Source organism: Hyla sarda, chromosome 2 (genome assembly GCF_029499605.1).
Source record: "Hyla sarda isolate aHylSar1 chromosome 2, aHylSar1.hap1, whole genome shotgun sequence".
Classification (NCBI taxonomy): Eukaryota; Metazoa; Chordata; class Amphibia; order Anura; family Hylidae; genus Hyla; species Hyla sarda.
Window position 1 is genome coordinate 102,214,132 of NC_079190.1, and position 13,283 is coordinate 102,227,414.

The following is a 13,283-nucleotide window of genomic DNA, read 5'->3' on the forward strand; positions in this document are numbered from 1 at the left end:
AATGTGTTTGATGGGGTTGAGGTCAGAGCTCTGTGTGTACAAGCCAAGTTCTTCTACATCAAAGCCACCCATTACTAGGGCAAAGCCATGCCGAAAAAGAAGGACCGACCCCAAGTTGTTCCGTAAAATTTGGAAGTGTACAATAGTCCAAAATGTCTTAGTATGCAGAAGCATTAAGATTATACTTTACTGGAATTAAGGAGCCTAAGTCAACCTCTGAAAAAAACCCCGTAGTATTATCCCCCCGCCATCAAATGTAACAGTTAGGACAAAGCAGTCAGACAGGTAATGTTCTTCTATTATTCGCCAGACTTATCCATCAGACTACCTGAGAGAAGTACGAGTTATCACCCCACGAAACCACATTTATACCAATCCACCTGACACAGGGCATTGTGCTGGAGATGTAAGGCTAGTATGCAGCTGTTAAACCATGGAAACTAATGCCATGAATCTCCTGATGCAAAGTTTTTATTCCCAGAATGAGGTTTGGAACTCTGTAATTGTTTAGTCAGCAAAACATTGGGAAATTTTATGCATTATAGACCTCAGGATTTGGCGACCCACTGTAACTTTACATGGTCTCTTCTTCATGGCTGATGTGCTTCCTAAACACTTCCATTTTTCAGTTATACCACTAGGAGGATCTAGAAGGGAAGACATTTCATGAACAGACTTTATACAGTGGCAGCCTATTAAAGCACTATATTAGAATTCAGTGAGCTCTATAGAAAAATCCATTCTGTCACAAATGTTAGTAAAGACAGACTGTATTAGTAGATGTTTGATTTTATACACCTGAGGCAATAGGACTGAATGAGCCATCTAAGTCAATGATTAAAGGCCGGGACCCAATACCTTGGTCTGTATAGTGTATTGTGAAAGCCAGATATGCCATGGTGTTCCTGATCCTGATTAAGGGCCCTCCCAAAGAATAACACATCTCAAATACCTAAAACAGCATGAAATGATTTACCCTAGAAATGAAAAAAAAAAAAAATGGGGCAGACTAGGTTAAAAGAATAAGGATTACTAACCTCACTGAGTCTTTGTAGTTTCAACACTCACAGGGTTTCCTCTGATCACTGCATTGGCGTATGCAAGCACTGGGTACGGGTATTGTTCATGGCTGATACTTTACTACATTGTGACAATCTTTTTCCTTGCAGGTAAAGTATATTTATATATCCATGCTTATAGTACATATCTTGACATGTCTTATGCCAACTAGCCATCCATCATTATGTAAGGCATTATCTATTTACCTACCCAAGTAAACCTTTTCTTGTGGGTGTTTGGTGCCATTATCTGTATAGTCTTATAATTTTTTAACATTATGCATTTGCAATAAAGTCATATTTTCTAATATTTTGCTATATATTGGTGTCATTGTTTTGTTTGGAGGTTTATTGCCCGCATTTATTAGCAGTCCCATCTACAATGCCCCATATAGAAGCAGGCCATATGGCAAAACACCACTAACCTCTTCATCATTCCCCCATAGCTCTTTTTCCCATGGTTTCACTTCTTTCTGAGCTTCCTGTGCAGGCAGCTTCATACAAAGATGTTACCCACACAGAAAACATTCTCTAGAGTCATAGGACGAAGCTGCTGGTTTCGTCCTGTCATGACCACAGTGTGCGTTATCTCTTCATGCCCCTTAAATACGCACACACAGTTAAAAATCTGTATTTGCTTGGGGTCCCGGATGTCATCCAATGTTCACTCTAGGCCAGCGCCTTCCACGCCTATACATGACACTGGTCCTGTCTGTATCTCTCATTCGCATTGATAGTTATTGCATGTGCACTAATTAGATGCCAGAAAGGCATACTCTGCACCACCATTGTCAAAATCACCAGCCAAGTCTTTATTTAAAAAATGATTTTGGTAACTTTTTTTTTTTTTTTTTTTCTCCATGTCATTACAGCCAGAATAAGGTTCATGTTCAAATGCAATATTTTATTCTGCCCAAAAAAATACCTGCCTTTTTTTTAATGCCAAAAAACCCTAAATTATACATTATATCTGCCATTTGGTCTGTTTTTATGAAAAAAAAAAGTTGGGATCATACCATTCACAATAGGCAATAGTTACAGCTTTCCTCCCCCCCCCATCACTCTTCAATAACTTATGCACAGGTCACATATGTAACGGGTCATGGCAGGTGGTGGATCCTCTGGGCCTGTGTGGATGATGGCATGAGCCGTGCTAGGGTTCGGAGTCTAAGGTGCCACTGGTTTTCACCAGAGCCCGCCGCAAAGCGGGATGGTCTTGCTGTGGCTGGCGGCACCCTGGTCGCTACCACTGGCACGACTCGTCCACACAGGTAGCTGGGAGGTGGCATGGCACAGAAGGAAACTGGCAGGATATGGCAAGATGGCAGTAGGTCAGGGCAGGTAACACAGGTGCAGGGTAGGTAAGGTAGCAAGGAACAGATACACGGAGGTAAGGTAGCAAAGAACAAGTACAGGGTAACAGGAACACAGACTTTCACTATGGCACAAGGTAACCAAAGATCCGGCAGGGAAACAAGAGAGGAGCTGATATTTAAGGACAGGGGACAGGTGTAGACACTGTGAAAAGTGAAAGAAGAAGGGGGCACGTGTGCCAGGCTGCGAGGACACGGAGAGGCGGAAGAAGAGGGAGGTGAGTGAAGGGCATGGATTCGCATGCGGGCGCGTTCCGCGATGCGAATCCCAGCCCCGCTGACAGCGGGGACATAAGCAGAGAGCACTCACGGCCGGCGTGTCTGGCCGGAGCGCAGGTGTTACAGTACCCCCCCTTTGTTCTCCCCTCTTCGTTGGAATTCAAAGAGTTCCCCACTACAAGAGACCAGGGGGTTTCTGGAATGGTCAAAGGCTGAAAGGAACTTGCAGGCTTCTGTCGTGGAGTCTTCCATCTTCTAAGGTGACCAACTGGCAAGGAAGAATGTCCCCAATTCAAGACTTTACGTTTGAGTTTAATAGGCATAGAAGATATCACAGGGGTAACAAGACAGTGATCTTGGCAATATTGTCCCCAACAAGTGATTTCACCAGATTTCCAGTCAAGTTGTGGAGAATGACGTTGAAGCCAAGGAAGACCAAGAAGAAGCTCCGAAGTACAATGTGGTAGCACATAGAACTCAATCTTTTCCTCATGCAAATTTCCTACTTGCATGACGAGGGGTTCGGTGCAAAATTGCACCTTACAGTTCAGATTTTGTCCATTAACAGAAGAGATGTAGTAGGGCTTGGCAAGATGAGACACTGGTAGATGGTGTTTTTGGACCTGGGAGGCACTAATGAAGTTACCAGAGGAATCGGAGTCCAAAAGTGCAGAAGCGATGAAAGACGTCTTGGAAGAGGAAAATACTTGAACTGGGGTGGTCAAGCGAGGAGAGGTAATATTAACATCTAGGAAAGCCACTCCTACTTGTCCAAGTTCAGAGCGTTCTCCCGGATGCGGAGGACCTATAGAACAGTCTTTGAGAAAGTGCTCCGGACTGGCACAATATAGGCACAAATTCTAATTGCGTCGATGGGATTTTTCCTGCTGCGTTAAGTGAAAACGGTCCACTTCCATAGCCTCTTCAGCAAGAGGCAAAGTAGAGAGTAGGGGTGGATGTTGGAACACGGGGGCCAGACGAGGTAAATGCTGTGTTGGGGCAGGTTCTTTTTCCAATGGAAATTCCTCCTGCCTCTCAGCAAAACGCACATCAATTCCAGTGGCTAAATGCATAAGTTTGCTTAGGTTAGCTGGAGAGTCTCATGCAGCGAGAGCATCCTTGATTTGAGAGGAAAGTCCTTTTTTAAAGGTAGCACACAAGGCCTCGACATTCCACGAAAGTTCAGAGGCAAGAGTATGGAACTGAACGGCGTAGTCGCCAACGGAGGAGTTCCCTTGGTAGAGGTTCAGTAGAGGTTCAGTAGAGCTGTCTCGGCAGAGGAGGCTCGCGCGGGTACTTCAAATGCATTACAGAATTCTGCAAGGAAGGCTGACAGGTTCAAGGAGACCAGATCTCTACGATCCCAGAGAGGAGTAGCCCAGGCCAAAGCTTTTCCAGACAGTAGACTGAACACAAACGCCACTTTAGCACGCTCCGTTGGGAACTGATCCGCCATGAGTTCAAGATGGATAGTACACTGTGTCGCAAAGCCTCTACACAGCTTGGGATCTCCGTCATACTTTGAAGGTAAGGACAAACAAAGCTTGGTCCCGGAGGAAGCTGCAGACACAGGAGGAGGCTCAGGAACAGGTGGCTGCTGCTGTTGTTGCTGTGGAGCGACAAGGAGCTGTTGCACCATGGCTGAAAGTTGGTTCAGTTGTTGCGCCTGATGGGCTAACTGCTGCGATTGCTGAGCCACGATGGTGGGAAGATCTGAGACATTTGGCAAAGGCAATCCAGGGCGATCCATAGCGGGATCATACTGTAACAGGTCACGGCAGGTGGTGGAACCTCAGGGCCAGTGTGGATGATGGCATGAGCCGTGCTAGGGTTCGGAGTCTAAGGTGCCACTGGTTTTCACCAGAGCCCGACGCAAAGTGGGATGATCTTGCTACGGCTGGCAGCACCCAGGTCGCTACCCCTGGCACGACTCATCCACACAGGTAGCTGGGAGGTGGCATTGCACAGAAGGAGGCTGGCAAGATGTGGCAAGATGGCATAAGGTCAGGGCAGGTAACACAGGTGCAGGGGAGGTAAGGTAGCAAGGAACAGGTACACGGAGGTAAGGTAGCAAGGTACAGGTACACGGAGGTAAGGTAGCAAGGAACAGGTACAGGGTAATAGGGACACAGACTTTCCCTAAGAAACAAGGTAACCAAAGATCCGGCAGAGAAACAAGGGAGGAGCTTATATTTAAGGACAGGGGACAGGTGTAGACACTTGATTAATTGAGCACTGGTCCTTTAAGGGAAAGAGCTCCAGCGTGCGCCCTAGGAGACAGGGGCACGCACGCCGGGGCTGCGACAACACGAAAAGGTGGAAGATGAGGAAGGTGAGTGACAGGCTGGGATGCGCATGCGGGCACGTCCCACAATGCGAATCCCAGCCCTGCCGGCAGCGGGAACATAAGCAGAGAGCGCTCATGGCCGGCGTGTCCGGCCGGAGCACAGAGTATACTTAGAAAACTCTCCCATACAATTCAAGGACTCAGATATAGACTACAGGTTTGTGGACCATGTGACTGCTATAAAGTATATTTCTTAATATGGTTAAAAGCAGTTCAGAAAAGTTGGCTGTCCTCATAATCATGTACAGAATGTACCGTAGAATAAAAAAATCTGGGGGACACATTCCCCTTAGGACCTTTATGTCTCAAAAATGGGATAGAACAAGAGAGCAACTCCCCCTCAGTGTTCTACAATTACTGTATGCACACTTCAGATGTCAAATAGTCATAAGTATTAAATAAGCAAGATTCTCAGAATGTTCACAACAGAGTGAGTTTAATGTTCTGACCTTGTGAGATACAGAGACTTGTCTATTTGAGTTGTTATGATCCATGGACAAAGGCAGCACAAGACAAAAGTGGTAATGTGATAGGAGGTGATCAGGATCCATTGGAGAGCCACCGGCAGATTTACCTGCAGATTGTAACAAAGCAGATATAAAGCACAAAGAATCAGATCAATCTGTAGATACAAGTTCTGTAGATACAAGTTCTTCTATAGGCTTTCATGTCATCCCTGATTATGATGGGGTGTTAAAGGAAATAGCCTAGGATTGGGAATTGGAAATGTAAAAAAAAAAAAAGGAAAAAAATAAAGAGAAAGAGACCTCTTTTTCTAAACCATATTCTGTCCTCAGTGGAATGTAAATTTTTTCTCCCTTGTCTGAGTTATGTCACATCTGGTACAGACTGCCAGCAGCTCAGGTTAAAGACTGGCCTCACTTTTTTTTTCTCTCTGATAGACTAGAAGCCAGCATGTGAATGAGTGCCTTTGTTCAGTTACCTTCCCAAAGACTTGCCTTTTCATACCCCCACCTCCCAAGGGGGAGCCCAAAATACCCAGGCCGAGAACGAGGAAAAAGAAAACATATTGGAATATACACTCGCAGCTACTGCGGCACAGTAGGAACATAAACATGCTTTCTACTTCAGAGCATACTTTTATCATTACACTTATTAAATTAATGCATTTATAGGTCAAGAGAATGTGTTTATAAAGCCGCACAATCTTTAAGCTTACTATAAAGTACAAAAATATTAATCTTTCACATTACACTGCCTCTTATTAGTGTGTATGACAAATCCGTCCATACATCGGTGAGAGATCATCCTTTAAATATTGGACTGATTTTAGGGCGGCTTACTTTGCAGACTGACTTGTGTGGTAGTCATAACTCTATAATCACCTGTAATAGAACTTTACCTTAATAGAAGTGTCCCGCGGTTATATATATACTGCCGATGACAAGGCTAGATCCAGCCACTGATTAGAAACCCTATACTGACGCGATTAACAAAGGCACCGTTTTGTAACTGGAAAAAATCACCCAGCCAGGAATTTTAGCACATTCAGGAAATACCAATATAATTTAACAGAGTTCACAAATATTTGAGTCTAGTATTTACTGTCTTGCCATAATAAAATGCAGAACGGATCATCTGTAACTCTTGTTTTTCCAACTCCATCCAAAGGAAGTGAAAGTGTTTTAGTGCAAACAAATCTTTAGTGCGATATAAATTAATATTCAGATAAGTATGTATATGAAGTGAACTAATCATTGATGCTGTTCTAAATGTGTCAGATGTTAAATTTATCCCTTCTAAGGTTTGGAATTTCTTTAGTGCAGCACTATTATACAGAGCTAAAATTCCTCTCATGGTGCTTGGATGGCATTAGAGGGCGCTCTCTTACTTGTTGAGACGGGTGATATAATGCATCGCATTGATGTTGCAGATATCAAGAATACCCATGAGTATGCATATAAGAGAAAGCCTACATTGTACATTTCAGTTCAAGGTCACAGATGATTCTTTTCTTCTGATGATATCAGACTTTGTACAATATTTCCAAAAGGAAATAATCCAGAAACAAAATCATTTTGTGCGTATTTCCTTGCACGCCCGACTTTTCAGGAATCTCCACAACATTCCTGTACTAACACCCATATGCGGCCTCGCAGTCTTTGCATGTAAACATATGGGAGTTTATACCAGGGCTCAGGAGTGTTTTATATGGGCTTGATGACTCCATAATTCAAAGATGCTATCTATGCAAAACCAATAAAATATTCTGAGAAGATAACAAATGTTTTCTCTTTTTTGCATGCGCTTTAAAAATAAAAATAAATAATAGGATTCATAGGGCATTTTTGACTTTTGGGGAAATATTGGAGAAAAGAACATCTCACTTAATTTGCCAGTTGACGAGATTTGTCAATTGTATATTTGCTGTCTATAAAATGTTTGTCCTCAATTCCCCAAAAGAGGGGCTTAAATCTGGCAAAATTGTTTCACCCAATGCATCATAATGTATGTAGTAATAAGCTCATCTTTGCATAATAAATTCACCAGTGATACACTATTTTTATAATGATCACTAAATATGTTTCATTAGAAATATACAGGGATAACCTCAGCTGTTACGCCGAGCGCTCCGTGTTCCCGCTCCTCCCCGGAGCGCTCGCAGCGCTCTCCTGTTCGCAGCGCCCCGGTCAGACCCGCTGACCAGGAGCGCTGCGATAATGTCCTTAGCCGTGATGCGATCCGCGATGCGGGACGCGCCCGCTCGCGATTCGCATTCCGGCCCGCTTACCAGACTCGTTCCCCGTTTGTGCTGTCCCGGCGCGCGCGGCCCCGCTCCCTAGGGCGCGCGCGCGCCAGCTCTTTAAGATTTAAAGGGCCAGTGCACCAATGATTGGTGCCTGGCCCAATCAGTCTGATTAGCTTGCACCTGTTCCATGCTCATATAACCTCACTTCCCCTGCACTTCCTTGCCGGATCTTGTTGCCATTGTGCCTTGAGAAAGCTATTACTGTGTTTGCCATTTCTGTGTTCCTGACCTCTTGCCGTTGCCCCTCACTATGATCCTTGCTGCCTGCCCTGACCTTTTGCTACGTCCGACCTTGCTCTTGCCTTATCCCTTGTACCACGCCTATCTCAGCAGTCAGAGAGGTTGAGCCATTGCCGGTGGATACGATCTGGTTGCTACCGCCGCTGCAAGTCCATCCCGCTTTTCGGTGGGCTCTGGTGAAAACCAGTAGCAACTTAGAACCGGTCCGCCGACACGGTCCACGCCAATCCCTCTCTGACACAGTGGATCCACCTCCAGCCTGCTGAATCCTAACATCAGCGTTTCTGCAATAAATACACAGTGCCAGTGATCTCAATAAAGGGGTTACATGAGGACAACACCTGTTGACATCCCAGAGGGAAGCCCCTCTTTGAACTAGTTCAGACATAGGCAACCTTTGGCACTGCAGATAATTTGGACTACATTTTTCATGATGCCATTACAGCCAAAATGCTGCCAAAGCATCATGGGAGTTGTAGTTGAAAACATCTGCAGTGCTCATGGTTGCCTATGCAGGAACTTGAGGGTAGAGCCACTAATAAGCTGTGCCTTTTGATCTTACAGACTAAGATGGAGGGGGAATGGCGGGACATCACCAGGGGGCGTGGCGTGATATCATGTCTCCAGTCCTGGAAAGAAAGAGCTTTCTGAGACTGGAGACACAGCACCCGCATAGAATGCGGGTGCTGCACCGAGATCGTGGAGGTTCCATCGGCAGGCCCCCCACAATCAGACATCTTTTCACCCATCCTTTTGGATAGGGGATAAGATGTCTTTGCCCATATGACCCCTTTAACACCATGCCTTCAGCCTTGGCAGCTAGATCTGACAGAAGAAGTTCAAAACTGCCTGCTGCTGTATCCCTGCTGTACTCATGCTGTACCCGACTCAATTAAATGAGAAAAAATCAGCTAGTGTCTCTGGCTTTTGGCCAAAATGAAACCATGGTCTGCTGTATTTTTTTTTGTCCTCCCCAGAGGTCCACTAGCTGCTCTTCACTCAAAATAAAGTTCCAAACAGGAGACCCAGACCCCTTCTATGAACTCAGAATTCTATAATAGAGTATTTGAATATGGGGTTTCAAACCCAGACAGCCAATGACCATACATAGTCATCAGAAGTGTCTATTTAGACTGTCAGTGAACATAAAATAAATTACTTCTATTAAAAAATCTTAATCCTACCAGTAGTTATTAGCTGCTGAATACTAAAGAGGAAATTCTTTTCTTTTTGGAACACAGTGGTCTCTGCTGAATCACGAGCACAGTGCTCTCTGCTGACATCTCTGTCCATTTTAGGAACTGTTGAAAGCAGCATATGTTTGCTATGGGGATTTTCTCCTACTCTGGACAGTTCTTAAATTGACAGAGATGTCAGCAGAGAGCACTGTGCACGTGATGTCAGCAGAGAGCTGTGTTCCAAAAAGAAAAGAATTTCCTCTGTTGTATTCAGAAGCTAATAAGTACTGGAAGGATTAAGATATTCTAATAGAAGTAATTTACAAATCTAAAAAACAATTGAATAGTAAGCGCTGTATTATACACACAAGTTACAAACTGACCTGTAGATAGTACGGTTGCTGATAAAAATCGGTGGTTGCGGTGTAAGTGTAATGATCCCACAGCAATGCTGTTACAGCGCGATCGCTGTGAAGGAGGTACCGCTCTGCAGATACATGGGCTCCCTGAAGTGGTGTTCCAGAGGTTGCAAGTGGTTCCTACTGAATTGACTCCCAGATGTAGCGGGTTACTTCTTTTAATGTTGTTTCCCAGAGTGTTACTTCATGAAGGGTCCGGTCTCTAGGAAGGAGCGTGGATTGCAGTGGGAGCGCGCCCCGGCCGGTGGCGCCTCTACCAACTTGCACGCACGCCACGATCAGGTTAAGGTTCCGACTGAGTGTGTTGTGAGTGACGTCACTATGGTATCCTCAGCAGTCCACAAGGCTATCGCAGTACGTTTCGGAAGTCTCGACTTCCTTCGTCTGGATTGCCTTAATGGACTATTAGTTCTCTCTTATAGCTGTGCGCTCCTGGTGTTAACTCTTCCTTCCTTGTCAATGAACCTGATGTTAACTCCTTCCTCGTCAATGAACCTGATAACTCCTTCCTTGCCAGTTTTTTTCCCCCCACACATAGTTCAGATAGTTATATTCCTATAGGAATGCAAATAGTTTTAGTTCGGCATTCAAGCCGTGGGGAGTCAGGGAATTTAAATTAAAAATCCACTTAGTTTCACAGCGGGATAGTAATGGAATGTAGTTGCCTCCCCTCCAATGGGGGGCCACCATTTCTAATCTAGTGTTGAGCGGCATAGGCCATATTCGAATTCGCGAATATTCGCGAATATATGGACGAATATTCGTCATATATTCGCGAATATTCGCATATTCGTTATATCCTCGTTTTATTTTCGCATATGCGAAAATTCGCGTATACGAAAATTAACATATGTGAAAATTAGCATATACAAAATTAGCACATGCGAACATTCGCATATGTGAAAATTAGTATATGCTAATTTTCGCATATGCGAATTTTCGCACGCCAGTAGTATTACAGCCTTCTTTACACCACACAAGCTGGAAGCAGAGAGGGATGATCACTGTGATGTGTACTGTGAAGAAAAAATAAATAAATAAAACGAATATTCGTAATTACGAATATATAGCGCTATATTCGCGAAATTCGCGAATTCGCGAATGTGCGATATTCGTGAGCAACACTATTCTAATCCACAGAATGTCAAGGACTTCACAGATTGATGGTACATTGTTTTATAATGTAAGGATAGAGGATGACCCTCATATCCTCTCTGAATATTATATATATGTTCTTTAATGCGAGTACCTATTTGCCTTTTGGTGCGCCCCACATAGATCTTCTCACAGGGGCATATTATGACATAAATTACCCCTTGTGACTTACAGTGTATGTGGCTTTTTATTTTATATTCCGTTTGTTTTTACTGTCCATTATGCTCAATTTTGATTGTTTATTGTCCATAGCATTGCAAGCTTTATACCTTTTGCACGGATAGAAGCAATTTTTTTAATGTAAAAAATTATTAGCACTGTTTCCATTATTTTTATGCATGTCTGTTTTATTCTTTATGGTGGGTGCTATAATGTTCCCTATGTTTTGGGCCTTTTTGTACACAAAAGATGGTGCTCTCGGAATCATTTCTCCCAAAATATTGTCCTCCAATAAGATATCCCAGTGTTTTTTACAACTTTCAGGAATTTGAAGCTGTTTGTTATATTGGGTTATTATAGGAATTTTTATATATCCATCTGAATCTGTCCCTTCTTTTTCCTTAATTTTTTTGTCTTTGGTGGTTATTAATTTTTCTCTATCAGTGTGTAATATTTGTTGTTGGATAATGCTCAGATTTCCTTCATTATATCCTTTACTAGTAAATTTCTTCTTTAGTTCCTCCGACTCCTGGTTATATCTGGATTCCTCCGTGCAGTTCCTGCGGAGCCTTAGGAACTGGCTCCTGGGGATGTTCCTCAACCAGATGGGTAAGTGACAACTATCCATCTGTATGAATGAGTTGCTGTCAGTAGGTTTCGAATATGTATGGGTAGTTATTTGATTATCTACAATATTTATGGTGAGATCTAAAAAATGGACTGTAGTCTGACTACAAGACGCTGTAAAGGTTAAAAAGAATAGATTTTTATTAAGATCCGCTAAAAACATAGACAGACTATCAGGTCCTCCTTTCCATATAAATAAAATATCGTCAATGAACCTATGCCAGAGGATGAGATTTGCGCTCAAGCTACCCCCGGGAAAATGGCCTCCTCCTCCCATAATCCTACATATAGATTTGAATAGCTTGGCGCAAATCTCGTCCCCATAGCGGTTCCCCATTTCTGGTTAAAAAACGTGTTTTCATACTTAAAATAATTATGGTTTAATATAAAATTGATACATTCACCAATAAAATTAATTTGACTTGGTGGGTACCTCCTTCACTGCAATACACAGCGATCGCGCTGTAACAGCATTGCTGTGGGATCATTACACTTACACCGCAACCACCGATTTTTATCAGCAACCGTACTATCTACAGGTCAGTTTGTAACTTGTGTGTATAATACAGCGCTTACTATTCAATTATTTTTCAGTATATTACTTTCTACACAGTGTGCATCCATAGGGGAGCACATTTTTAGTAAAGCAGCAGTACAATCACACATCAAACCAGACCCATCCAGCGCTAGTGATCTTTTTTATTCTCTAATTTACAAATCTGTTTAACTTTCTGGCACCTGTTGATTTAAAAAGAAAAAGTTTTCCACCGGAGTACCCCTTTAAAGGGGTACTCCAGTGCTTAGACATCTTATCCCCTATCCCAAGGATAGGGGATAAGATGCCTGATCGCGGGAGTCCCGCCGCTGGGGACCCCCGGGATCTTGCACGCGGCACCCTGTTTGTAATCAGTCCCCGGATAGCTGTCACACTCCCTCCTGTAGGCTTGCATTGAGGGGCGGAGCGTGACGTCACACGCCGCCGGCTGTGTGGTCGCCGGTAATCAGACCCGGAGCGAACATGCTCCGGGGACTGATTACAAACGTGGTGCCCCGTGCAAGATCCCGGGGGGTTCCCAGCAGCGGGACTCCCACGATCAAGCATCTTATCCCCTATCCTTTGGATAGGGGATAAGATGTCTAAGCACCGGAGTACCCCTTTAAAGAAGCAAAAAGAAGGCATCAAGACCCATAAAGAACAAACTTGAGTAAACCAGGTACCAAAAACTTCTAAATAAAAATATCGGGATAACACTAAAACTTTCATTAAAAAAAATTGTTTGCAGGGCAACAAGTTGTGTGGCTAAGACTATTATTAACCATTTAGAAATTTTATTAGACTCTTGACCAAGTACTTGGATTAGAAGAACTGTAGTGCTGTTTTAAGTATACTTATAGTATTAAAAGAGATGTGGTATATTCAAATGGACTCAATGGAAGTTAGGCCCCTTTTTTGGCTATGATAAGCTCTACTGTTCTGGCCAGCTTTTATGTACAATATATTAAGTTTAAGCCCATTTTGACCCTAAGGACCAGGCCAATTTTATTTTAGCATTTTCGTTTTTTCCTCCTCGTCTTCTAAAAATTGTAACTCTTTTATATTTTCATCTACAGACTAGTATGAGGGCTTGTTTTTTGCGCGACCAGTTGTCCTACATAATGATATCACTCATTTTACCAAAAAATGTATGGTGCACTCAAAAAAATACTATTTGTGTGGGGAAATTAAAAAGAAAACCAC

The 13,283-nt window shown here is 43.3% G+C and overlaps 1 long non-coding RNA gene across 1 annotated transcript in view; it reads right to left on the reverse strand.

Moving 5' to 3' along the window:
• Positions 1–540: 540 nt before the first annotated feature.
• LOC130357675 (uncharacterized) overlaps positions 541–13,283 on the reverse strand; it is a 112,413-nt gene continuing 99,670 nt past the window's right edge. The window contains exons 2-3 of the long non-coding RNA XR_008889218.1: positions 5,447–5,571; positions 541–647 (exon numbers count right to left, since the gene is read on the reverse strand). This is a non-coding gene — a long non-coding RNA (uncharacterized LOC130357675). The remainder of the gene's footprint in view (positions 648–5,446; positions 5,572–13,283) is intronic.